General features: G+C 44.3%; 1 long non-coding RNA gene across 1 annotated transcript in view; it reads left to right on the plus strand.

Annotated features, from left to right (window-relative positions):
- LOC137571354 (uncharacterized) overlaps positions 1–11,605 on the plus strand; it is a 49,949-nt gene extending 38,344 nt beyond the window's left edge. Inside the window, exon 4 of the long non-coding RNA XR_011031346.1 lies at positions 11,054–11,605. This is a non-coding gene — a long non-coding RNA (uncharacterized lncRNA). The remainder of the gene's footprint in view (positions 1–11,053) is intronic.
- Positions 11,606–26,676: the final 15,071 nt, after the last annotated feature.

Genomic DNA, 26,676 nt, shown 5'->3' on the forward strand with positions numbered 1-26,676 from the left:
CGGGAGACTTGTTCCAGCTGCCCAGCACATGGTTACACCCAGGCCTTAAAGGGCAAGGTATAGGAACTGTTTGGGATAAGACAGTGGTTCAATCAACTTTCACTAGGCAGTGGTTCTGGTAGTACAGATTAGTCGAACAGTCCAGGGTCATACACAGGAAATCAAAGGATGGTTGACAAACAGAGGGAAATCCAAGAACGTAGTCAACAAGCCAAGTGTTATACACAAACAAACTATACCAGGTACAAGGACCAGGCAGAAGACTGGTCAGAAACTAGATGGAGAAGGGTCAGAAACTAGCAAAGGTCGGCGCAGGCAGTATTCAGAGTGAATGGTCAAGTTACTGGCAAAGGGTTACAACAGAAAGCAATAGAATCGCATTTAGAATCACACCCAGCAGCTAGCTCCATCGACTAACCCCATCACGGGTGACTAGCAAACCTGACAGCGAGGCTTTTATACTGACATCAGCCAATGAGGAAGAGCCACCCATCCTTCCGTCCAATGGAACGCCATTCCACCTAACAACAGAGTCAATCACTTCCTGCTTGGCGATGGCTCTGAAGAGCATACACCCCTGTTGCTTGGCAACTTTAGAGGAAGCCTGTCTTCCTCTAGTAGGCTTGCACCAGCTTCCGGAAGTAACTGACTTGCCGCTGAGGTGAGATTCAGTAATTGTACCTTTACAGCCTCTGTCACGGGACCCCTCGTGGCCGGAACGCAAATTGCCTTCCAATCGGTTTCAGCACACAGACCATGCAAGCTGTGGTCGCAGGCGGTGCGCAGAAACCGCTGGAATTTGGGCAGCAGACCGACTAGAAGGGAGCATGTGAGTTACGGTAATTACAAATTACACACTATCTCAGGGTATAACTGCCACCACCTCTGTTACCATGAGACAGAGAAGCTCACTGACTGGCTGAACCTAGACCTGCAAATAAAACGGTTAAACACACTCTATTCTGTCTAGTTAGCGACAATAGTAGCGTCTCCCCTGAGACTCGGGTTCAGTTTCTGTGTATGGCTGAATAATAGGGTAGCGGAATAAACAAACTGACGTTAGCGTCGGTTTATTGAAAAGCAATATAAATAATTAATATATACAGAAAATCATTAACCACTTGTCGACCGCGCACTCATAACGCGCGTCGGCAAAGTGGCAGCTGCAGGACCAGCGACGCAGTATTAGCTGCAGGCTAACTAATCAGGAAGCAGCCGCTCGCGCGAGCGGCTGCTTCCTGTCAATTCACGGCGGGGGGCTCCGTGAATAGCCTGCGGGCCGCCGATCGCGGCTCGCAGGCTAAATGTAAACACAAGCGGAAATAATCCGCTTTGTTTACATTGTACGGCGCTACTGCGCAGCAGCGCCATAGCGCCGTAAGGCAGATCGGCGATCCCCGGCCAATCAGCGGCCGGGGATCGCCACCATGTGACATGGGACAGCCTGTCACTGGCTGCACAGGACGGATAGCGTCCTGTGCAGCCCCGATCACCGGAGGGGTAGCAGGTAGGAGAGGGAGGGGGGAATTTTGCCGCGGAGGGGGGCTTTGAGGTGCCCCCCCCCAGCAACACCCACAGCATGCAGAAGCGATCAGGCCCCCCCAGCACATCATCCCCTTAGGGCGGAAAAAAGGGGGGCAATCTGATCGCTCTGCATGCCAGCTGATCTGTGCTGGGGGCTGTAGAGCCCACCCAGCACAGATCTGAAAATACAGCACTGGTCCTTAAGGGGGGGTAAAGGCTAGGTCCTCAAGTGGTTAAAATCAACAATTCTGGAAACATTAATAGCCAGTATGAAAAATAAAAAGGAAGAAAATACTTAGTTCGTGGAAAGATGTTCTTTCTGGGAAAATCATACGGTTCTTGGTTTCAGTTCAGTTCCGTTAGCAAAGTCCAAACAAACCGGGTGCCAGCAAGTCCTCAAGCTGGCAGGGATATAATCAGGATGATGTTCAGAGTGGAGGACACTGAGTTTTGCTCCTCTGCCATTCTTGTGCCCCTGATCCAGTAGGAGGGAGTGAGGGCGGGAGCCACACACCCCCTTAGAATATGAGAGGAAATCATATCTAACCATATATGGGCTCTATCTCACAGAACCGTACAGGTCAGGGCAGATTTACTAACATTTTCAGATCCGTCCCGATTTACCCAGCGCCCTGATACCAGACATGAGGGTAGGACCCCTGTGGTATCACCAGGGCACTTCCGAACTGCCTAACTGACAGCCTTTACCTCAGAATGTTCTGAAACTTTCCCAGTACCAGCACCAGACAGGGCCCAGCATGCTCTGTTAGTTTGGAGGGTCTGCCAGCCTGAAAATACAGGAAATATGACACATATAGCAGTTTATGGAATATTATATACATCTGGGATTTACAGCAGGTCATTTGTAGGTGAAGGCTCTTTTGAAGCTTCGGGCAGCAAGCTACGCGTCAGCTCCCCTGCTGGGATTGTAGCCAGAGAGTCTGACTTTTTCCCCAATAAATTGGTTCTGCCATGCTGCTTATCAACTTCATCTGATGGATGGGCCGTTAGCACAGCTGGGTGCCGGGGACACTCTGCAGCAGGCTCCTGCCTTTTGGTGGAAGGAGGGAAAAAAACAGTCTTTTAAACTAAGAAATGTCAGTTTCTGATCGCTTGTCATGACTGCGCAAATCTAACCAGGAAGTCAGAAAAATCGACTGCGAATCTTCCAGATTCGCCCACGTTTCTCACGGCTGTTCCGTGACAGCCTCTAATATATAGCTCATATAAAGCTGGGTTTCCACTTGCGCGTTGTGTCTAATTTTTCTCTCAGAAAATGTGCGTTGATTTGGCAACTAACGGTAGTGAATAGGGCTGTTTCCATGCAATGCAAATTTTCATACGCGTAGAAAAAATGAGTTCCTGCATCATTTTTTCGGACATCACGTACGAATTGCGTTCAATGCTTTGCATAGGTAACGCATAGCAATGTGAATTTTCGCATTATTTACGCGAAAATTTGCATTAAATCCATGGTTATAGGAAGTTGTCAGCAGTCATGACTAGGCTGTTACTAGGCAGATTATGTTATATTTGACTAATGCAAAATTTTCAAGCGAATTTTCACCAATCAGAAAAATCTTATAAGAATTTTTTGGACGTGAAAATTTCACATAACAGTGGAAACGTAGCCTTATAGTCTAGTGTGGCTTATTCAGAACACTTTACCAACACTTTACCATCACTATGTTACATTCATAAGACCACTGACAGCAATTTATAGATATTATTGTTGATTTCTATGGTGGTAGCATATTCCTTACTATAAATAAATATTCCTTACTGTACAGATAAATATTTTACAGACAAGTTACTTGTCTTAGACAAACAAGGGCATTATGGATCCAAGCACAGCTGTACGGCATAGCTTGTGCTAGGTAAACATAAACAGATCAGTCAGCAAATACCGCAATGCCAAGATACAATAGGGCAAAAGGCCCAGCCCACTGTAGCTTACAGTGAAAGGATGATTCAAGAATAAAGCTAGAATGAGAGAGTCGATAATAAAACCACTTCTTCAACTATTAGAGACTATTCAGTCTAAAATAAACATTGTATGTATCCTAGCCTCATAAAAAGTTATACATCCCCAACTTTTTGAGGGACACTTTAAGACACGCCCCTGCCACACCTCTAATCATGCCCAACCACAGCCCTAGCCACCCATATCACAAAGAATTCACAAGCAAAAGATGTAGTTTTATCATTTAACCCACACTGGTCCTCTCTATCATCAGTAGTCTAATTTCATAATAACATTTAAAATTTATTGATTTAAAGGATACATCGTGCAGTGGACTCAGAAGCAGTTGGCAGGAGGCCACCTGGGGGGTCTGGCGGAGGGGTGGGAGTGGTCAGGGGCCTGTGGCGATTGCCCTCTTTGCCTCAATGGCAGCGCAATCCCTGTACATGTGTTGATCTATGGGCATCCCAACAATGGTTGCAGTAGTTTAACCATCGGAAGCATTATCTGACTATTGTCTTTAGTCTGCCCGGCATTGACCATACAGGCATGGACCTCAGGCACAGCTGAATATTATACTAGGAAGAATGGAGAGGAGAGGGGGTGCAGGAGCCCGCCTTTTGTGAGAGAAATACAATAGCAATAGGCATATAAAAAATCCAGCATTTGTTTCAGCAGGGCTGGCTGAACAAAACTGGTACAGACGAAAGACTCACCCGATTCTATGATAAATGATTGCATCTGCTGACAGTAACGTCTGTGTGGAATATGCCGTAGGGTGCATACTCACATCCAATTTTTATTGGCCAGTCCCTGACCAATTTTACCACCTCCATGTAGTATGGGGGGAAACAGGTTTTTAATACTATAAACAGACCGTGTAGGTAAGCTCTCATATTGCATGGAAGTGTTTAAATTGGCCAATCAAAACTGGATATGTGTAGACCGCCTAAGCACATATTTTACAAAAGATTACATGAATCACAAGGCCAATACCTTTCGTCACAGATGGATTACAATGTAACGGGGCCTCAGGCAAGGTAGTTGATTTAGCGCCCCCTTGTGGGGCCCTTGACACCAAGTAGGCCCAAGGCACCTGCCTAGGTTGCCTGGTGGATGATCCTGCTCTGCCTTTCGTCAACTACACATGTACTGTATTCACAAAGGGAACAAAAGCCGAATGATCAAAAGGGGATTTTCCGGCCTGTTGGATAATTGCAGTGTGCAGTGAGTTCTACTAATGGTGAGCAGTGCGGTCATTATCCTTTCAGACGTAATCCCAAGGCCTATTTCTTGGAAGCATTGCTCGGATTGAACAGTTATATGGTTGTGTTGATTTCCCTACTGTCTCTGCTTTGTGTTAGTTTTGTATTAATGTGCAGTTTAGTATATTAGTCAAGCAAGTATTATGCTGTTCATTTCTGCATCCTTGTTTAGCCAGTGGTCCTTATTGCTTCCTGTTGCCATAACTGTTATCTTTATGTAGCGAGTTCATTATACCAGTGGTTGTAGTTGGAGAAGCTCATGCATCCAGTATAATAATATTATAATGGATAAGTAGCTATAGTGAATGCCTACATTTAGTTTCTATTCTCAGCACACAGGTATTTCAGCACTCCTCATGTCAGGGCACTCTGCTAAAGAAGTCCTTCATAAGGTAAATATGGAGTCCAGGCCCAAATTTACATCACAGGAGCCCAGGGCCGGGCTGACAGAGGCGGGAGAGGCTCCAGTCTCGGGGCGCAGTGTAGGAGGGGGCACACAACTCTCTCAGCTATCATTTCCCTATTGTGTTTGAATCAGAGAGAAATAAGAAAAGGGGATACATGGCAGTGACTGCAAGCCAGATAACTAGAGATTAAGATGCTTCAGGGTTGAAGACCCTGGGCACCTCTGAGTCTAATAGCAATCAGTGTGTGACGGCTGAGGTGGGAGGGATGGAGGGGGGCACTTTGGTGTCTCAGCCTTGGGTGCTGTAGGACCTTGTCCCGGCTCTGAATGAGCCTATAGGCACAGATGTCCTGGCACTCTACACTTCACCCTCCACAAACCCACAAACCCCAACCAACCTGCACTGCAAGTGTGCTGACTATCCAAGCTATCACTTCTCCCTTACTTGCCTTGCCTGTCATAGGTAGCTACAGGTGTCCGTTAGCATTAGGTAGCCAGAGATACCCTTAGTATTAAGTAGGTAGTGGTGCCCCTGACTGAAGGCAGATCTGGTTAGTGTAATGCAGGACCCGGGTGAGTAACCTCTCACTTACGCTCTACTCTGGACTCTGCATAGGGAAGGAGGGAGGTGCTCAGGCAGGGGCCTTTTCCATCATCAGGTGCCTGTAGGCAGGTGTCTACAGTGCCTTATGGCAAATCCGGCCCTGATGGAGTTTGAATTTTATGATTTCTGCAGTATCCAACACTAAAGCAGCACGAAAACAGCAATAAAGCAGCCGGATAGCATACTAATTAAGGGTGTTGCCTTTGTTGCAGGGATTGAGCCTTTGATCGAGGTTCAGACCCCAGCTCAAGCCAGTATGTAACAGTAAGTAGTCTTTGGGCAAGGCTCCATAGCTCCTGGTTGGCCTTGGAGCGCACCCTACATGGCTGCAGCCCTGAAGCTCTTTGAGTCTGCCAGGAGAAAAGCACAATATAAATGTTAAGTGTCTTGTATACTCCAACTAAAAACGTTTGTCTTAAGGTGGCTACTAACAATACAATTTGCCGAACGATTGTTTACGAAGGATTCTTCATGTGAACCATCAGAAATGATGGTTTGGGACCACTAATGGACAAGAATCTCCTAACCAATCTGATCAGATTAATGAAATTGATCCAATTTTTGAATTGATTTCAGTAATCTGATCAGAATTAAGTTAGGAGATTTTTGTCCATGAGTGGTCCCAAAGCTTAAAGAGAAACTCCGACCAAGAATTGAACTGATACCCCCTTTTACATGAGAAATCTATTCCCTTTTTTACAAACAGACCATCAGGGGGCGCTGTATGACTGATATTGTGGTGAAACCCCTCCCACAAAGAAATCCTGAGTACGTACTCTTGGCAGTTTCCTGTCTGTGAACCTTGTTGCATTGTGGGAAATAACTATTTACAGCTGTTTCCAACTGCCAAAAAAGCATGCAGCAGCTACATCAATGTCACCATGTAATAAATGTCAGAATGTAAATCAAGGATTTAAAAGATTTTACAATGGGCAAGCACTAACTAAATCATTTATACATAATTATTGTAAAAATGAAGCACTTTTTTTTATTACATTATTTTCACTGGAGTTCCTCTTTAATTTCCGATCGTACATACCAAGAATCAACTGTATCATTAGTGGCCACCTTAACCACTTAACGACCAGCTAACGACCATAGGCGTCGGCAGGTCTTAAGTGGTTTACCATGGAAACCATGTCAGTTCACGGAGGGTGTCTCCGTGAACAGCCGGAGAGCCGCCGATCGCGGCTTGCCGGCAAAATGAAGAAATCCCTGCTGTTTACATCATACGGCGCTGCTACGCAGCAGCGCCGTAAGGCAGATCGGTGATTCCTGGCCTCTGATTGGCCGGGGATCGCCGGCATATGATAGGCTGATGCCTATCCTACAATGCGCAGGACGGATATCAGTCCTGCGCAGCCCATGGAGGGAGAGGGAGGGACGGGAAGGAAGAGAGCGCCGAAAACGCTGCAGAGGGGGGCTTTGAAGAGCCCCCCCCCCCTGCAAAGCGCAGCAAGCCGGCGTGGATCAGACCCCCCCCAGCAGGACAACCCCCTAGTGGGGAAAAAAGGGGGTAAGTCTGATCGCCCTGGCATAATCCTGATCTGTGCTGCGGGCTGGAGAGTCCATGCAGCACCGATCAGGCAAAACACCCCTGGTCCTTAAGTGGTTAAGTTTTGTTTAGAGGGTCAAAAGGAAATGCAGCTTGTATTTGGTGGCATACCTACCAGGAAGGAAGCCCCTGAAACTGCTGATAGGCCCAACTCCACCCTCCCCTTGTAGTTGCTATCTGCTATCTGTAGTTGCTATCTCTGTGGAGTCTACAAAAGCCAATCAAAATTCACCTATTGATTTTCAATGGGAATATTTACATTGCTGCCATTCTTGGACTGTTAATGGCACAAGCCTCAAACCTGGTACAGTTGATCATTGGGTGACTGGGATTCAATTTCAGAAAGGGGTGGAGCCACAAACAGCCAATCAGATTTGTTTCATTCCAATGCAAATTATTGATGCCAAACACTGCAAAACTCACAAACTTGGTAATTGAGTAATTTATTAATTGGGTGTTAGGGTTACAAACGTGGGCACAGCCAACACCAGCCAAATACATAAGCGGGCAACGCGGGTTCATAAGTGGGCGGAGCCAAATACAACATTTTACTGGATAAATGTAAACAGCAGCCATTCTTACACTGTTAATGGTAGGGTTCTCAAACTTTGCAGAGTAGGTTACTGGGTGACTGGGATTAATGTTCAGAAAAGTGGGTAGAGCCTACAAAAGCCAATCAAAATCACCTATTGATTTTTCAGGGGAATATTTCATTGCTGACATTCTTGCACTGTTAATGGCACAAGCCTCAAACCTGGTACAGCTGATTATTGGGTGACTGGGGTTTAAATTTATAAAAGGGGGTGGAGCCACAAACAGCGAATCTTAATTGTTTCATTTTAACACAGGTTATTGATGCCAAAAACCACAAAGCTCACAAACTTGGTCATTGAGTAATTGAGTAATTGTGTGTTAGGGTTAGGAAAAGTGGGCGCAGCCAACGCCAGCCAAATACATAATCGGGCAATACCGGGTCATCAGTGGGTGGAGACAAATACACATTTCACTGAGAAAATGTAAACTGCAGCCATTCTTACACTGCTAATGGCAGGGTTCTCAAACTTTGCACAATTGGTCACTGGGTGACTAAGATTAATATTAATAAAAGTGGGTGGAGCCTACAAAAGCTAATCAAAATCCACCTATTGATTTTCAAGGGGAATATGTAATTGCTGCCATTCTTGCACTGTTAATGGCACAAGCCTTAAACCTGGTACAGTTGGTCATTGGGTGACTGGGGTTCAAATTTAGACAAAGGGGTGGAGCCACAAACAGCCAATCAGATTTGTTTAATCTTAATGCAAATTATTAATGCCAAAGACCGCAAAGCGCACAAACTTGGTCATTGAGTAATTGTGTGTTAGGGTTAGAAAAAGTAGGCGGAGCCCAAACCAGCCAAATTGATACCCGAACAGGAAATCAGTGGGTGAAGAAAAATACAAATTTCATTGGGAAAATGTAAACTGCAGCCATTCTTACACTAGTAATGGTAGGGTTCTCAAACTTTGCACAGTTGGCCACTGGGTGACTTTGATTAATATTCAGAAAGGTGAGTTGAGCCTACAAAAGCCAATTAAAATCCACCTATTGATTTTTAAGGGGAATTTTTAATTGCTGCCATTCTTGCACTGTTAATGGCACAAGCCTCTTGCACTGTTAATCACCTATACCTGGTACACTTGGCCGTTGGGTGATTGGTTCAAATTCAGAAAAGTGGTGGAGCCACAGCCAATCAGATTTATTTTATTTCAATGCAAATTATTGATGCCAAAGACCACAAAGATCTCAAACTTAGTAATTGATTAATTGTGTGTTAGGGTTAGAAAAGTAGGCACAGCCAACACCAGCCAAATACATAAGCGGGAAACGCCGGGTCATAAGTGGGCGGAGACAAATACAAATTTTACTGGGAAATTTAAACAGCAGCCATTCATACACTGTTAATGGTAGGGTTCTCAAACTTTGCACAGTTGGTTACTGAGTGACTGGGATTAATATTCAGAAAATTGAGTGGAGTCTATAAAAGCCAATCAAAATTAACCTATTGATTTTCAAGGAAAATATTTACATTGCTGCCATTCTTGCACTGTTAATGGCACAAGCCTCAAACCTGGTACAGTTGATCATTGGGTTACTAGGGTTCAATTTCAGAAAGGGGCTGGAGCCACAAACAGCCAATTAGATTTGTTTCATTCCAATGCAAATTATTGATGCCAAACACCGCAAAGCTCACAAACTTGGTAATTGAGTAATTGATTAATTGTGCGTTAGGGTTAGAAAAATGGGCACAGCCAACACCAGCCAAATACATAAGTGGGCAACGCCAGGTCATAAGTGGGCGGAGACAAATACAAATTTTACTGGGAAAATGTAAACAACCTGGTACAGTTGATCATTGCATGACTGGGGTTTACATTTTTAAAACAGGGTGGAGCCACACACATTCAATATGATTTGTTTCATTTTAATGCAGGTTATTGATGCCAAAGACCAGTGGCGTAGCTAAGGTGCTATGGGCCCTGATGCAAGTTTTACAGTGGGGCCCCCCAAGCACTCTATACATAACAATTGCCACTGCGCACCAAAACCTGCCAATGGCAAATACAGTGACAGAGGTGCAATAAGGGGATGGGGAGCAGTTTGTTAGTGATTACCACTATTCAAAGTATCTATAGAAGTGATAATTATGAGCACAGGACCAATAGAGAGCTAATACTGTAGTTGAGGGAGGGCCCTTCGGGGCCCCTCTGGCCCAAGGGCCCCGATGCGGTCGCTACCTCTGCACCCCCTATTGCTACGCCCCTGCCAAAGACCGCAAAGCTCACAAACTTGGTCATTGAGTAATTGATTAATTGTGTGTTAGGGTTAGGAAAAGTGGGCGCAGCCAGCACCTACAAAATACATAATCGGGCAATGCCGATCTGCAGTGCATGAATTCGTGTTAAGCATCGGTGAATTCATGCACTGCAGATCGAAGTTTGTAGTGTATGTGGTGGTCTGTCCCTGTGGCCGTTTCTATATCGGGGAAACTACACGACAGATGTGTACCCGTTTCCAGGAGCACTATCACTCCATTGAAACTGGTAAAGGGGCCTCAAGACTTATTGCCCATGTTAGGGAGGTCCATAGGGGCAATGCTAATGTCTTGAGATTCTGTGGCCTGAAAATGGTAGAGGTTCCACATAGAGGTGGGGATAGGGAAAGGAACCTCTGTAGAGAGGAGGCGAAAATAATTTCGATCACAGATGCCTGTGGCAATCTGGGTCTGAATGAACGGAATGAATTGCACTGCTTTCTGGAAAAACATTGATTAGCACTAATCTTGGTTCTAGCTATGGGTTTGACTTTTATATGTATTACTCCTTCCTATAACCTAGTGGTATTACTGTGTCAAGCTGTAATGTTGAGTTACATAGCTATGGATAATTCTATATGTGCATTCTTTTAAATATTGGAAATATTGGTCAGCGATGTTTTAGTGATCTGAGGGTCTATGGCACCCATGTTGGCGTATGGTTCGCTTACACCACTGTCTTCTGTATGGACTGATTTGTTTTATATGTTATTTGTATACATATGTTTTTAACATTTTCCACAGGCCCATTTGGATATATATATATATATATATTAGGCCTGGTATGGATGTGTATAATAACAATCTTCTTCCTATGTTGCTGTGGGATTATGAAGTATATTTATATCCGTGATCATTGTCTTTGTTTTGTTTTGTTTATAGGAGATGGGGATGACCGACGTCACGTACGCGTCACCCAGGCGACTAGCTGGGTGAAACGCGGAAGTCAGCTGGTTGATACCCCCGGCGGTGGCACGCAGAATCAGGTCACTACGCGGATGACGCGAGTGACGCGAATTGGAGGAAACTCCCAGATGTACCTGCCCCGAAAGGGGCGGTGCTATTTTGCAGTGCGCGCCGGAGGCTCGGGGCAATCTATCGGATGGATACTCGCCCGGTAACCAGCTGACAGGACGGTACGGTGAGTAACCCAACCCTCCATCTTGGGGCGCCGCCCCCAATCTCCGCAATTATGTTTGGTGTTCTTATGTATATATTGTGTCATTTCATGAGGGGTCTGTTATCTCTGAGGAAGCAAGCGTGCCTGCTTGCGAAACGGCTGTCAGATCAGCCCTCTTCACTGTATCTTGTCTTTGATGGGGATGAAATAAAGCGTGGTGTTTGCATTTGATGGTGCCCGGATCCTTTGTATTCTCTCCTGTCGATGTCTAACTTAAAGGGACACTTAAAGAGACACTGAAGCGAAAAAAAAATGATGATATTATGATTTGTATGTGTAGTACAGCTAAGAAAAAAAACATTAAGATCAGATACATCAGTCTAATTGTTTCCAGTGCAGGAAGAGTTGAGAAACTCCAGTTGTTATCTCTATGCAAAAAAGCTATTAAGCTCTCCGACCAACTTGGTCGTGGAGAGGGCTGTTATCTGACTTTTATTATCTCAACTGTAATTGAACTGTTTACTTTTCCTCTAGCAGAGGAGAGTTTATTACTTCACAGACTGCTCTGAAAGACTCATTTTGAATGCTGAGTGTTGTGTAATCTGGACATATTATAGAGTGATGCAATGTTAGAAAAAACACTATATACCTGAAAATAAAAATATGAGAATATTTTCTTTGCTGCTAATCTTCTAGTAATTATTCATAGTACACAATTAATTCATTATATCATATATTTTTTTTCGCTTCAGTGTCTCTTTAAGTCAAACAAAAAAAATGAGTTTTACTCACCTAGGGCTTCCAATAGCCCCCTGCAGCTGTACGGTGCCCTCGCCGTCTCCCTCCGATCCTCCTGGCCCCGCCGGCAGCTACTTCCTGTTTCGGTGACAGGAGCTGACAGGCTGGGGACGCGAGTGATTCTTCACGTTCCCAGACACATTAGCACCCTCTATGCTGCTATATGGTATATGATATATGCTATTGCAGCATAGATGACGCTATTGTGGCCAGGAACGCGAAGAATCCCTCGCGTCCCCAGCCTGTCAGCTCCTGTCACCGAAACAGGAAGTGGCTGCCGGCGGGGCCAGGAGGATCGGAGGGAGACGGCGAGGGCACCGGACAGCTGCAGGGGGCCATTGGAAGCCCCAGGTGAGTAAAACTCATTTTTTTTGTTTGACTTAAGTGTCCCTTTAAGGTGGCCATACACTGGTCGATTTGCCATCAGATTCGACCAACAGATAGATCCCTCTCTGATCGAATCTGATCAGAGAGGGATCGTATGGCTACCTTTACAGCAAACAGATTGTGAACCGATTTCAGCCTGAAACCGTTCACAATCTGTTGTGGTGGTGGTGCTGCTGCTGCTGCTGCCCCCGCCCGCCCGCATACATTACCTACCAGGAAGTTTAAACAGTAGAGGGCGCTCTTCCTGCCGGGCTAGAAGAAGTGAGGCATGCCGGACCTGGAGACCAGAGCGCAGACAGAGCAGCGGTGACCTGGAGACTGGAGTCGCGCCGGCGGAGCAGGTAATGTATGCGGGCTCTATTGCGTCGGTCGTCGGGCACTCGAACGCCGCTAGCGATGCGCTCTTTACCCGCGGGCGATCGACGGTTATTTTCCGCACGGAGCGATCGACGGGATCGGACGAAATGAATCGAAATTCGGCGTGTAGCGTGAACGATTGGCAGCAGATTCGATCCCAGTGATCGAATCTGCTGTCGAAACGGGCGCAAATCAGGCCAGTGTATGGCCAGCTTTAGTCGTGGAGAGAGCTGTTATCTGACTTTTATTATCTCAACTGTAATTGAACTGTTTACTTTTCCTCTGCTAGAGGAGAGTTCATTACTTCACAGACTGCTCTGAAAGACTCATTTTGAATGCTGAGTGTTGTGTAATCTGCACATATTATAGAGTGATGCAATGTTAGAAAAAACACTATATACCTGAAAATAAAAATATGAGAATATTTTCTTTGCTGCTAATCTTCTAGTAATTATTCATAGTACACAACCAATTCATTATATCATATATTTTTTTTTCGCTTCAGTGTCTCTTTAAACCTGGTACAGTTGGTCATTGGGTGACTGGGGTTCAAATTCAGACAAAGGGGTGGAGCCACAAACAGCCAATCAGATTTGTTTAATCTCAATGCAAATTATTGATGCCAAAGACCGCAAAGCTCACAAACTTGGTTATTGAGTAATTGTGTGTTAGGGTTAGAAATAGTAGGCGGAGCTTACACCAGCCAAATACTTGCCTGAACAATGTTAGGAAATAAGTGGGTGGAGAAAAATACAAATTTCATTGCGCAAATGTAAACTGCAGCCATTCTTGCACTGTTAATGGTAGGGTTCTCAAACTTTGCATAGTTGGTCACTGGGTGACTGGGATTAATATTCAGAAAAGTGGGTGGAGCCTATAAAAGCCAGTCAAAATCCACTTATTGATTTTTAAGGGGAATATTTATTGCACTGTTAATGGCACAAGCCTCTTGCACTGTTAATCACCTGTACCTGGTACAGTTGGCCATTGGGTGATTGGGGTTCAAATTCAGAAAAGGGATGGAGCCACATCCAATCAGATTAATTTTATTTCATTGGAAATTATTGATGCCAAAGACCGCAAAGCTCACAAACTTGGTCATTAAGTAATTGTGTGTTAGGGTTAGGAAAAGTGGGCAGAGCCACCACTAGCCAAATACATACCCGGGCAACGCTGGGCGTCCAGCTAGTATATTAATATATACACCCAAGCAATTTTCTCATAGTTTCCAATCATTTTTATCATAACTGAGGAAAATTTTAACATACGTGTGTGGTACATTGGTCAGATTTTTAAAATGTTACAATCAGTCAGAAAAATTGTTTGCAATTCTTGAATTGAACAGATACTTAAAAAATTGTATGGTGTGTGGCAACCTTTGGATTGCAAAAGATTCCAGCCCTCTTCATTATCCTAGCAAAGGATTGCTGAGAGATAAGTGAATCAGAGTTTGTGCTTTTGCAGTCACATACACACACCCACAGCAAGAATTTATCTGCAGAGCCCCAAAGCCCCACTCCAGACACTGATGTTTTCCCAGACCAGTGTGTGCACTCAGTGGCAATATGGCTTGTTATATTTGTCTACAAGCCCCCTGATTAGCTGATGCCAAACATATCTGGTTATATACCACATACCTAGTCTCAGGAGCTCAGGCTTGCCACTTCCTGTACCACACTGTCTCAGCTGTAGGCTGCCGTGCTCTCAGAGAGATTCAGGCTGTGACAGCCCCCATTGCAGTCTGAACAGTGTGAATGATGCAAACCAGACACCAGGAGTATCCACACTTACAGAGCTAGCAATGTGACTCTCTTTTTTTTTTTTTTTTTTTTTTAGATTTTCAGGATTTTTAGATGATGAAAGTTCTTATCTCACAATTACATTTTAGAAAAGTTACTTAAAGAGACACTGAAGCAAAACATAAATACATTATGATGATTTGTATGTGTAGTGCAGCTAAGAAATAAAACATTACATGAGTCTAATATTGTTTCCAGGACAGGAAGAGTTCAGAAACTCCAGTTTTTATCTATGCAAAAGAGCCATTGAGCTCCACCACTTTCAGTCTCAGAGAGCTCTGTCTTCTGAAGCTTATTATCTCAAGTGTCAGTCATTGTATTTTCTTTTTCTCTGCAGAGGACAGGTCAAATGTTCACTAGCCTGCTCTGTAAAATCATTTAGAATGCTGAGTAGTGTGTAAACTGCAAATATTAGAGAATGATGCAATGTTATTAAAAAAAAAACTATATAGCTGAAAATAAAAATATGAGTATATTTTCTTTGCTATCCATACTACACAACCAATTCATTATATCATTTTTTTTTTTTGCTTCAGTGTCTCTTTAACTCACATATTGATGTGTTAAAATGTATCCTTTTGAGGATTGAATCTTAGCATTTGCTTGTGTATTTATGGATAGCTGTTTTAGTGGTTGCCTGGGTTACAGTCAGAAAGGAGATAACTGAGGTATTGCTATACCTTTCATTATGGATCATCAGTCACTTGTGCTGTTTATATGTCCTGTAGATATTGATCAACATATACACATGTTTTTATGGGATTAAAGCAGTGTGCAACATCCTGGAGTGTGGTTTGTAGTTTTTCGATATGCTTCATTACCAGGGCCTGCACCTGTTGGGTAAGCAACTGTGCAGTGCAAATAGCATCAGTGTGCATTGGCCAATAGTGGCTGCCCCATTGTTTATTTTTATTTTATTTTTTAGGATGTGTAACTTGTAATTAAATGACTGTAGTAGTTTTTTATTTTTCATCTAAACTGCATGTGGGTGGACTTTATAGGAAGGTGTCTCTAAAAATAAGAAACAGGAATGCCTTTGTAGGAAACCTGGAGAGAAAAAAGATACATCAATGAATAGAAGAAAAGAGCCCTATCTGAAAAGCACCAAACTGGTCATACAGTGGGATGCGAAATATGGGCAACCTGAATATAATTGAAAATCTGTGGTGTGAGTTAAAGACAGCTATCCATGCTCGGAAGCAGGGGTTGAGTGAGGTGTGGACGCGGGTGGACTGCGTCCACTTACTATTTCCCGAGGGTGGATGCCGTCGACCCTGGCAAGGCTGGCATGTGTGTGTGGAGGGGAGCAGCGCAGTGGAAGGAGAGCTGTGAGCAGCGGTGGAGAAGGGGGGCCATCTCCCCCCCCCCCCCCCCCCCTTCCCTCACCTTAGTGCTCTCCATGCCTCGCTGTCCCCTCCAGAAGTAATGTGCGGGCAGCCGGCAGCGGGCGGGACTTACCTCTCCTCGTTCCGGCGCCGGATCTGCGTGCCGCTGCTCTGGTCTGGAACAGACCAGTCTAGCGGCAGTGGAATGCTCTCGCCACTGCAATGTTATCTGTATTTTGGAGGAACTTCTACCAGATTATGTGTCTTTTTGGTGAAATGCTGTCAGATTACATCTATTTTGGGGGGATACACTACGGCAGAGCTCAAACTTCCCCAGCAGACCTTTTACATCACTGCTAAGGTGATGTATATTTGGCCCCACCCGTGACCACGCCAACATTATGCTTGACCACGCCCATTTTTTGGCGCAGGGGTTTTCCAGGTGAGTCAACTCACCTCTTTTCCCAGGACTAGACCCCTGCTCGGGAAGCCATCGAACCTGAATGAACTAGAGATGTTTTGTAAAGAGAAATGGTCCAAAATAACTTCAACCAGAATCCAGACTCTCATTGGAACCTACAGGAAGCATTTAGAGGCTGTAATTTCTGCAAAATCTACTAAATATTGATTTCATTTCTTTTTTGTGGTGCCCAAATTCATGCACCTGCCTAATTTTGTTTAAACAATTATTGCGCACTTTCTGTAAATCCAATAAACTTCATTTCACTGAAATATCACTGTGTGTGTCTCCTATATGATATACTTAACTGACATTTTTTATCATAATAAACAATGATTTATACAGGAAAATCATGCCGATTAACAAGGTTGCCCAAACTTTTGCATCCCACTGTATAAGGTACATGTCACAAAAATTCTTTATTTTCAGAAAAATCCACAATTAGCGACTAAAAATAATTAAAAACATCACCGTAAGAGGTGACAGGGACCGTCTCTCAAAAATTATATATGAATATTAGGATAACAATGAGGTATATATCATACAATAGGCAAAAAGGAATTCTCTCAATAGAAATGATATGTGTTCCCCCTAAATGATATGTCAAAGCATCCACTAAGCATATTGAATACATAAAAGGGGGTTCTCATACAAAATAGTGCAACATAGACAATATTCCAAAAGTTAAAGGGAAGCTAAACTGAGAGGGATATGGATGTTTCCTTTTAAACAATACCAGTTGCCTGGAAGTCCTGATGATCTCTTTGGCTGCAGTATTGGCTGAATCACACACCTGAAACAAGCATGCAGCTAATCCAGTCTGACTTCAGTCAGAGCACCTGATCTGCATGCTTGTTGAAGGGCTGTGGCTGAAAGTATTAGAGCCACAGGACCAGCAGGAGAGTCAGTCAACTGGTATTATTTTAAAATGAAAAATCCACATCCTTCTCAGTTTAGGTTCCCTCTTAATATACTATATTATGAAATATAAAGTGTAAAGAGTGCATCAAGTGCACAGATAAAGAGCAGGGAACTCTGTATAGAAAACACCGCAAGGTAGGGGATGCAGGGGAAGCCAAAGGAAGATAAGATGACGGATTAGGGTGTAGGGAGGAATCCCTAAAATGCTATGCAAAGAGGAGCTTACATGAGAGGCGGAGGGAGAATTCCAAGATGCCGGGGAGAGACGAGAGGCAGCCGTAGTGCACCACGTGGGCACGACCCGCTTCAGAGGAGGCAGGAGAAAAAAGATACTTCAATAGAGGGAAGCCTCTGTATAATCGAGAGACTACTCACACCCCCATCGCCTCCAGAGATCCAGCACTGAGACCACTTGAACCTCTTGGATAAGGGCTTGTCGGAGAGTGTGCATGGCCACGCTCTTGTCGTGAACACGTGTGGCTGCACTGCGCAGAACGCATCGCACCTGAGCAGTGCCACGGAGATGTTTGGGCTTGGCAGAAAAAGCAGAGCCTGAATTGCTCCACCTGCGTGGTGTGACTGCGTTTGCTCACATACAGTAGTGCGGCCGCAAACGTCCAGCGGGTCCAGCGGTGGTCTTGAGAATGAGGTAAGTATCTGATTTTCGCTCCTTTTAAACTTGGAGAGAGTGCTACTGCGCCTGTGCAGAATGCTCCTGGCCGCGCACACCAGTGCATGCGCGGAAGCTGCCAGGCCAGCTACACCAGAAGAATGGGTGACAGCAGAACTGCAGGGATTGACACAGAGACTTCTTGGGGCTGGGGGAAGCCCCGGGTAAGTAAAGATACACTGCATTAATTTGCCTCATGTACCCTTTATGAAAACGTGCGCTGTGACATGAGAGTTAAATAAGAAGTATTTTTCTTCCAGAGTAAAATACGGTAAGGTATAAATTAAATCTTTCCTATCCTATGTTGCTGTCACTTACAGTAGTTAGTAGAAATATGATGGAACGGACAGGTTTTTGATTAGTTAATTTCTTCATGGGGGATTCTCAGTATTTCACTTCAAAAGGAGGGAAAAAAACACAAGTGTATGGCACATCCCATATATTGAGGAAACAATTTGAGCGAACACATATATGACACTTGGCAAAACAATCTTTCCAGCGTCCTGTGTGGAAGGCTTGCTGATTAGATGTCAATAGTGCCAACCAGACGTGTGCACTGCTGGTTTAAAGAAGAAATGTATACCAATGTCTAATTCCAAGAAGAAAGCAAAAGAAGCGTGCACCTTCCGTCCAAATACTGTGGTTTAATGGCAGATGAGACAAACTATTTGATTGGCAAGCACTTCATATACAAATCAGCATGGCGTGACATGTGTAGTCAGGCATCTCTTACATGACCAACTGGTAACAGGGTGGCTGGTGCTGGAGGTGGGTGTCCGGCTAAGAGTGGGGATGCGACGGTCGTTTCGCGTCTATACGACGCTTGGTCACGCGATCCACTGTGAACAGCGGAAGCGACAGTCCCGGTCTATAGCGGGGATAGACCCCGCCTTTTCCGGTGACGTCGCTTCCTGGTGAAGGTGTGTGGAGCGCAAGCGGCTCATGGCACGCAGCATTGCGGAAGTTATCCGCATTAGTGGTCAAAAAGCACTCAAACGAAATATTTGAGTAAAAACATTTATATATACATACATGTAATACCAATGTCGCCAAAACTGGCAAAAAATCCGCGCAGACACAAAATTTAAAACAGTATCATACTAGCTGAATCTTCCTTCTTACCCATTGGCCGCATTGGACGATGACTATATGCTGCATGTCGACAGAGTCCTCGCAATCCACACACAGTGCAAACTGTGTTTTTAAAGTGACAGTGCAAATTAAAGTGACAGTGCAAATTAAAACTGTTTGCTGGAAAATTGAGCTTACTACCTATATTATATTATAAATGGACCTATCTTAAACCTACCTAGGGACATCTAGCTAATAGGGACCAGTTCATGCCAGAACGTACTAGAAAGGACGGGCGCATGGAATATGGTAGGCAATGACTATTTTATACCCGGTTGTAGTGAAAATATATATATATATATATATATATATATATATATGACAGGCAAAGAAATCATATTCTCTGCCAATATACAGTATAGTTCTCAGTATTTCATTTATTATTTACAAAAGCACTCCATGGAATGGATCTATACAGAGATGCAGGTTGCCCCACCTACCTGTTTGCACACTATTCTGGCAGTTACTGCCCTTTACTAATCCCTTTTCAACATAAAGAAAACCCTGAGAATCCCCTATGAGTTCTGTTTCTATTATCTACTGTAAGTGACATCAACATAGTAGAAACATAATTTATAGCTCATTTTACTTTTTATTTGTGTATTTTCATGTTTGTTTGTTTTTTGGTTTTTTTTTGCGATAGTAGTCTTTTAAGTTCACTTATGACTGTCTGCAGATGTCTGCCTGATGACTGGATGTTGTGTGTGGACAAGGTTATAGAGGCTGAAGAAGATCAGGTGGTCCATACAAAGAAGGCAAACCCATGTCTTACCACTTCCTGCTTGTGAAATGTCTGCTCAGTTATAACCAGCTCTACTTGTCCAAACAATATTTGGGGTGTTCTCTCTTTTTTATAGTATGCTAGAAATGAACTATGTCAATCTTATGACTAGGCTTGTTTTGTCCATAGCTCCTGCTGACTCTTTAGTCTTGTGAATCCAGTCAGGTTCTCATAGGAACAGCGGTACACAGGCCGGGGGCTTAGGGTTGTATTTTGAGGTTTCCTTTGTACTGCTTTGTGGTAAGGTATGAGTAACTACACTGGCATGTATAGGTCAGGGATTTCTGTCTATAGTGCCAGTTTCCCATCATTCTGCCTGTCTGCATTGCACTGGCATTCTTGCCACTCTAATGACATTACCAGGAACCAGTGAAGAAAACTGAAACCACAATGTGGGACATGTGACAGATTGTCTCTGTTTTACTATTTATGACAGACTTCTTGAAAATGGGCCGAAATCAATAATCCAGGTATAATTTTGGGCTGGTTCACACTACAAGAGCTTTATAAGCGCCAGTGATTTGAACATGCACAAAGCATTTCATTAGCAAAAGTTTTTAAAACCACAAGCACTTACAAAAAGCTCTTGCAGTGTGAAGCAGGTCTAAGGCCCAGTTCACACGGGCAGCTAGAACGGTCCGTACCGGAACGGATCCAACGGTCCGTACTGGAACGGATCCAATGGTAATCTATGGATTGGTTTTCTCACTGTTCCGTTACAACTGTTCCGTTCGGCACGTTCCGCGGAACGGCCACAAGTTTGTGCAGTCTGCGATAATTCCGGAGTGATGGACGCGTCGCATTGACTGCTTACTATCGTAACTGATCAGAAACTGATGCCAAATTAAACTGATCCATTTCACAGATCAGTTTTTACACTGATCAGTTTTTGATCTGTCCAGTGTGAACTGGGCCTTAGTATTGCGAGCCTCATTTCAGAGAAATAATTACAAGCCCACTCCAATGCCCAATTCTAGGTAAGTCTCTATTTTAGTTTTATATAATGTGGAAATGGGGTTAAAGTGACACTGAAGCGAAAAAAAAAGTATGATATAATGAATTGGTTGTGTAGTACGGATAATTAATAAAACATTAGTGGCAAAGAAAATAATCTCAAATTTTTATTTTCAGGTATATAGCTTTTTTTTTTAAAAATAAAATTGCATCTCTAATAACTCAGCATTTAAAATGATGAAACAGAGCAGGATAATTACCCTTTGAACTTTCCTCTGTAGGAAAACCATAAACAAACAAGAAACGGTGAGAGACAGTTGAGATAAGTTCTTCAAAAAAGACAGTGCTGTCCATGACCAAAGTTTGGTCGCAGAGCTCGGAGAAGCTCTTTTCCATAGATAACAACTGAAGTTTTTTAACTCTTCCTGTACTCGAAACAACATGAAACTCCTATCTGTGCTAATAATGTTTTATTTCTTAGCAGTACTACACATACAAATCATTATATCATAAATTTATTTTCACTTCAGATTCCCTTTAAGCTAGTCATACACTATTGGGTTTTACTCTGACTGGGGAAAACTTGATATGTCCGTAATTTCACATCAGGCACCACTCAATTTTGATCAGGTTTAACCAGAAACCTGTTTGAAAATAGACTGAACCACTACCACTGCTAGTTTTGTACTTACCAAAACAGCACCCCCGTCATTTCTGTTTCCACAAGATTGGTAAGAAGAGCAACCTCTCCTAATCAGCATATCGATTGAAATGCTGGCGTGAGTAGCGCACTGCATCATACCAAAGCAACATAAGCATTACCACGGTAACACAAGTTGCATATCCTCCTCTGTCAGCTGTCCACATCCTGTGGAAGTTTACCACACTTCAGAGTGCCTATGTGACGTACCTTAGGAGCTGGAGACCGATGTGCTGAGGGCAGCAACAACTTACTAGCTTAGTACCCTGGAATGAGAACAGAGTCCCACAGCTAGTATGGGGCAGGAGCGCTAGCAGATCCAATGGCGTGACGCCTAAGCACGTGACCAGGCAGTAACCGAAGCGCTCCCACGTGCTGAGTTGGAAGGTGCTAGGACTCAGCTTCCAGACTGGTATGGAGTTGAAAACTTGGTTCCACTGACAGGCAGGAGAGTATACTGTGGCAGTTCCGTGAGTAGGCAGGAGGTCGGCAACAGAGCGGGTAGTCGTACATAGCAGGAGTCAATAGCAAGTCGAGAAGTCAGCCAGGCCAGGATCAGCAACATAGAATCAGGAACAGGCAGATACAAAGATCAGGCACGGGAACACACACCAAAACTAGCTGCAATACTACAGCACTGAATGGTGGCATTCTCCAGACTTAAATAGGCCGTTTGGCGGGAACACGCGTACGTCTGCACGCAATGACGCATCAGGTGCACGCGATGACGCGGACGCACGCCATGACGCATACGCAATGACGCGGACAACCAGACGCAATCACGCTGACAAACGCATGCATAAACCCATAAATTATGCATAAATAAGTGGCCCTTCGGGCACACATGCACACAGTATCACACCAGCGTCGCCGGGCGCCAATGTTTCCACTGCCACATACGAACCCTGTGTACGCACTGCCAGGACCCGCAAAGGACCCACCAGCATGCACCAGGACACCTGCAGCATCCGTGGGTGCCAGCCGCCTTGTCCAGACAGGTAAGTGACCATGACAGCCCACCTTGCCTTTACTCAGCTCTGTAAAATCTTACAGCACACTAACGTATCCCTCCAATACACTTTCATCCACTTTCCCATTTGTAAGTAAAACACTTTCCCATTTTTAAGTAAAAAAACAAAACAAAAACGACAACATTCACATTGCTTACACACACCCATATCACTTACAACCCTCCCCATGTCACTAGACATCCCTTCAACCAAAGATAGTGTGCCCCTACCCTTACCTGTCCACCCATATTGCTTTCCTTTCCTGGTGGTCTTGTGCCACTCCCCGCCCTGTTACTCCATGGCGGACTAGTGCAACCCCCCCCCCCCCTCCCGGTGCATACAACTTGGATTATTTATATATTACAAATATAAATCTAATAATAAAGTGCCGTCATTTTTAGTGTTTAATTAACATACAATCAGAATAATCAAGCAAAAACATAAATTTGTGTACAACTTGCAATATTGATAGAATACACAAGACATAGCCCTTAACCCTAAAGCACGCGAAAATCTATTCTACTACTTATAATGGTTAAAATGTTACCCCATATGTCTTGTGTAGCTATACTAATACTTTCCCAAGTTTGATTATAATTTTGAAAATTACTTTTTAAGTTGAATTGAGTTTGTCCCTACCCATTTCTCATGTGATGTGGGCCCAAGCTTTAAAACACACCAAAATGTATTCTACAACTCGTCCTGGATAAAATGATACCTCATGTGCCTTCTTTAGTTACAAACTGGTGGTGCACTCTCCACAATTACACTGGACGTGTATACTTATTCAGTTAGGCTGAAGTGGTTAAATATAAATCTCTAACACTAAAGTGCCCTCATTCTTAGGGTTAAAGAGAATCTGTACTGTACCGATTTGTACAATAAAAAACATACCAATCAAGTCACTGTGATCTCCTGGATCCCTCTTTGCCGTTTCCGCTGCTCTCTGTCGCGATTCTGGCTGTTAATCTCCAGTTTTAGGCAGTGTTTACAAGCAAAAAACATGGCCACTAACCAGGAAGTGATGTTTGTGTGTGTGTGTGTGTGTGTGTGTGTGTGTGTGTGTGTGTGTGTGTGTGTGTGTATATCTATATCATGTTACAGTATACTACAAGTTTTTATTACATAGTAAATGTTCTGCACTCCAGTCAGGAATTCTCACAGTTTCTCAGCATGGGCAGCTCCCTCCCCCTCAGACAAGCTGAAATTGAGAGCAGAGACCTGTCTGTGAGGGATAAACAAAGCACACACACAGAGCCTGCAGGGGGCGTGGAGGGTGTGTGCATAACTTCTCCCTATCACGGCAGAGGCAGTGCATTCCTCTCTGGGTCAACAAAGCTTGACAAAGAAAAGATTAGATATATTACAGAGACAGTGCAACTAGAAGGCTGCAGTAATCCAGACCACATTAGAACAGGTATAGGATCTTATAGGATAGAAGAAATAAGGCTGAAAATTTTGTTACAGAGTCTCTTTAACCTCCTTGCCGGTTATCCCGAGCTCAGCTCGGGGTAACCTGCGCAGGAGGATTTCTCAGGCCCCGCTGGGCCGATTTGCATAATTTTTTTTATTGCACGCAGCTAGCAGTTTGCTAGCTGCATGCATACTACGATCGCCGCCGATTCGCCGCTACCCGCCGCGCCGCCCCCCCACCTCCAGACCCCTTGCGCAGCCTGGCCAATCAGTGCCAGGCAGCGCTGAGGGGTGGATCAGGATTACCTCTGACGTCCTGACGTCAGTGACGTCATCCTGCCTCGTCGCCATGGCGCCCGGGGAAGCCCAGCAGGAAATCCTGTTCTGAACGGGATTTCCTGCTTACTCTGATCGCCGGAGGGGATCGGAGTGGGTGGGGGGATGCCGCTGCACAGCGGCTATCATGTAGCGTGCCCTGGGTTCGCTACATGAATACAAAAAAAAGTGCTGCGCTGCCCCCTTGCCGCAGGAATTGGAACGGCAAGGGGTTAAACTAACAAACACTCAGTGTAATCAAGCTAAAACAAAAGTTTGCCTATAACTTGCATTATTCATAAATTTGGATACAACTTGCATTATGCATATATTGCCCATATAAATCTTATAATAGTGCCCTCATTCTTAGTGTTCAATTGGTGATATGGGGTTGATTCATCAAAACCCGATAATACTGTGGTGCACACATAGCGCACGAGTAGCGCAACCGCTGCTATGGTAATGTGCATTACTAACAGTAATGCTCGTTAGCACGTATGTTGCCGTAGCAATGGTTGCGTTACTCGAGTATAACGAGTTACGCAGTACTTGCAGGCGGAAGTGAAGGTAATATTGCCGTGCGTAATGTAGGCACCGTAGTATTACTGGCTTTTGATGAATCAACCCCATAATCTGATATGTGTAACTAACAATCTCATTACTCACATATATTCACATTAAAGAGGAGCTGTCAGCCAGATAAAAAAAACGACATATATAAGTAGATAAATACTAGCTCTACTTACATAACATGTGTATTGCACGGTCCAAGTGTTGATTTCAGTGAACTTTATAAAATAAAAAAAGGTAAATGGAGAGAATTCTGTTCGCTGGCTGGGGCCATCTTTACTCCCTCCAGCTGAAGCCAATGGTGAGGTCATTTCCTCCCTTACTCCCCCCTCCCCCCCACACCAATAGCGAGCGCTATGTCTCAGGCAGGGAATCCCTAAGGAAATGGTAGCAGGGAAGGGGGTCCCCATGGATGCGGTGCGGTGGTGGTGGCGGCCACTGCCCACATGAATCGGCGGAGATGCCTGTTGGGCTGGAGTGTGGGGAGGAGGCAGACACGGAGGCAGCCAATGAGAGGAAAAGGAGTGAGAGTGACAGGCTGCAGCCAATCAGGCTGAACTAGCTGTGTATGTGCAGAAACTCCCCCCCCCCCCCCCCCCACCGCGCCTGCCCCAGCCTGCACTGCAACTTCTCTTTTGCGGCTGATTACTGGCTGCGTACTAAGGAGCTGGGGACATGATTAATCTCTGCAATAAAAAAGTAAGATTGAGTTTAAAGTTATGCATTGCCTTTTTAGCATTCCTTTTATATGATTAACAGATAGAAATAGAGAATTCATTTTGTTTTTTATGCCTAAAAGTTACTCTTTAAGTCTTAGTTGTAAGCATGCTCGTGCCCTGCGGCACAAATTTGCTAGTACTCCATATTTTAATTTATTGCTATCATAACGAGCAACGGGCATTGACTTCAGGCAAATAGTGCCCAAGTATTATTTGGAGCTGATCTTGGGCAGATGAGTTTTAAATTGTGTGTTACACTAACATGGCGTCACACAGGTCAAATCTCTTCAAACTTTGGGGAAAATATGCGAACAAACCATCCTTCTACCACTAATACAATAGAATGAGGAAGCAACATTTAGACACAAAATAAAGGTGAAAAAAATACCTGGTAAAGTCCCACTGAGCTATCAGGAAGTAATGAGAATAAAGACAAATGTAGATTCATAGAACACAAACATCTGCATACTACACAAATTCATAGGGCTTGATTCACTAAGACAAATAGCATGCCTTGTCAGAGATAATACGCCTTATCAGAGTAACATAGCAAACTTATGCCTGCTAACTGGCAATGACAAGAGCTCCGCTCGTCCTGCCCTGAGCCCCTGCGAGTTCATAGTGCTCGCTATGCTACTCTGATAAGCCATGTTAACTTTGATAAGGTGTGTTAACTTTGATAAGGCATGCTATTTGTCTTATGCTAGGTACACACCATACAATTTTCTGTTAAGGGGCCGATACACCCAACGATTTTCCCGCCGATATACAGCAGATTCGATCACTGTGATCGAATCTGCTGTGAAATTGTTGCGCAAACACTGACAGAACGATCGATTTCCATCCAAAATCCATCGATCCGTCCGCGCGGAAGATTTTGCTCGATCGCCGGCAGGTCGGGAGTGCGTCAATAGCGGCGTTCAAATGCCCGACGACCAGCGCTAGCTGCAATACAATACCAGCTCCGCCGGCACGTGTCCCCGCTCTCTCTCCGCTGTCTTCTCCGTGCTGGGCTCCGAGTCCAGCTGGCTTCACTTAATTTCCTGTCCCGGCAGGAAGTTTAAACAGTAGAGCG

Source organism: Hyperolius riggenbachi, chromosome 4 (assembly GCF_040937935.1).
Source record: "Hyperolius riggenbachi isolate aHypRig1 chromosome 4, aHypRig1.pri, whole genome shotgun sequence".
Taxonomy (NCBI): domain Eukaryota; kingdom Metazoa; phylum Chordata; class Amphibia; order Anura; family Hyperoliidae; genus Hyperolius; species Hyperolius riggenbachi.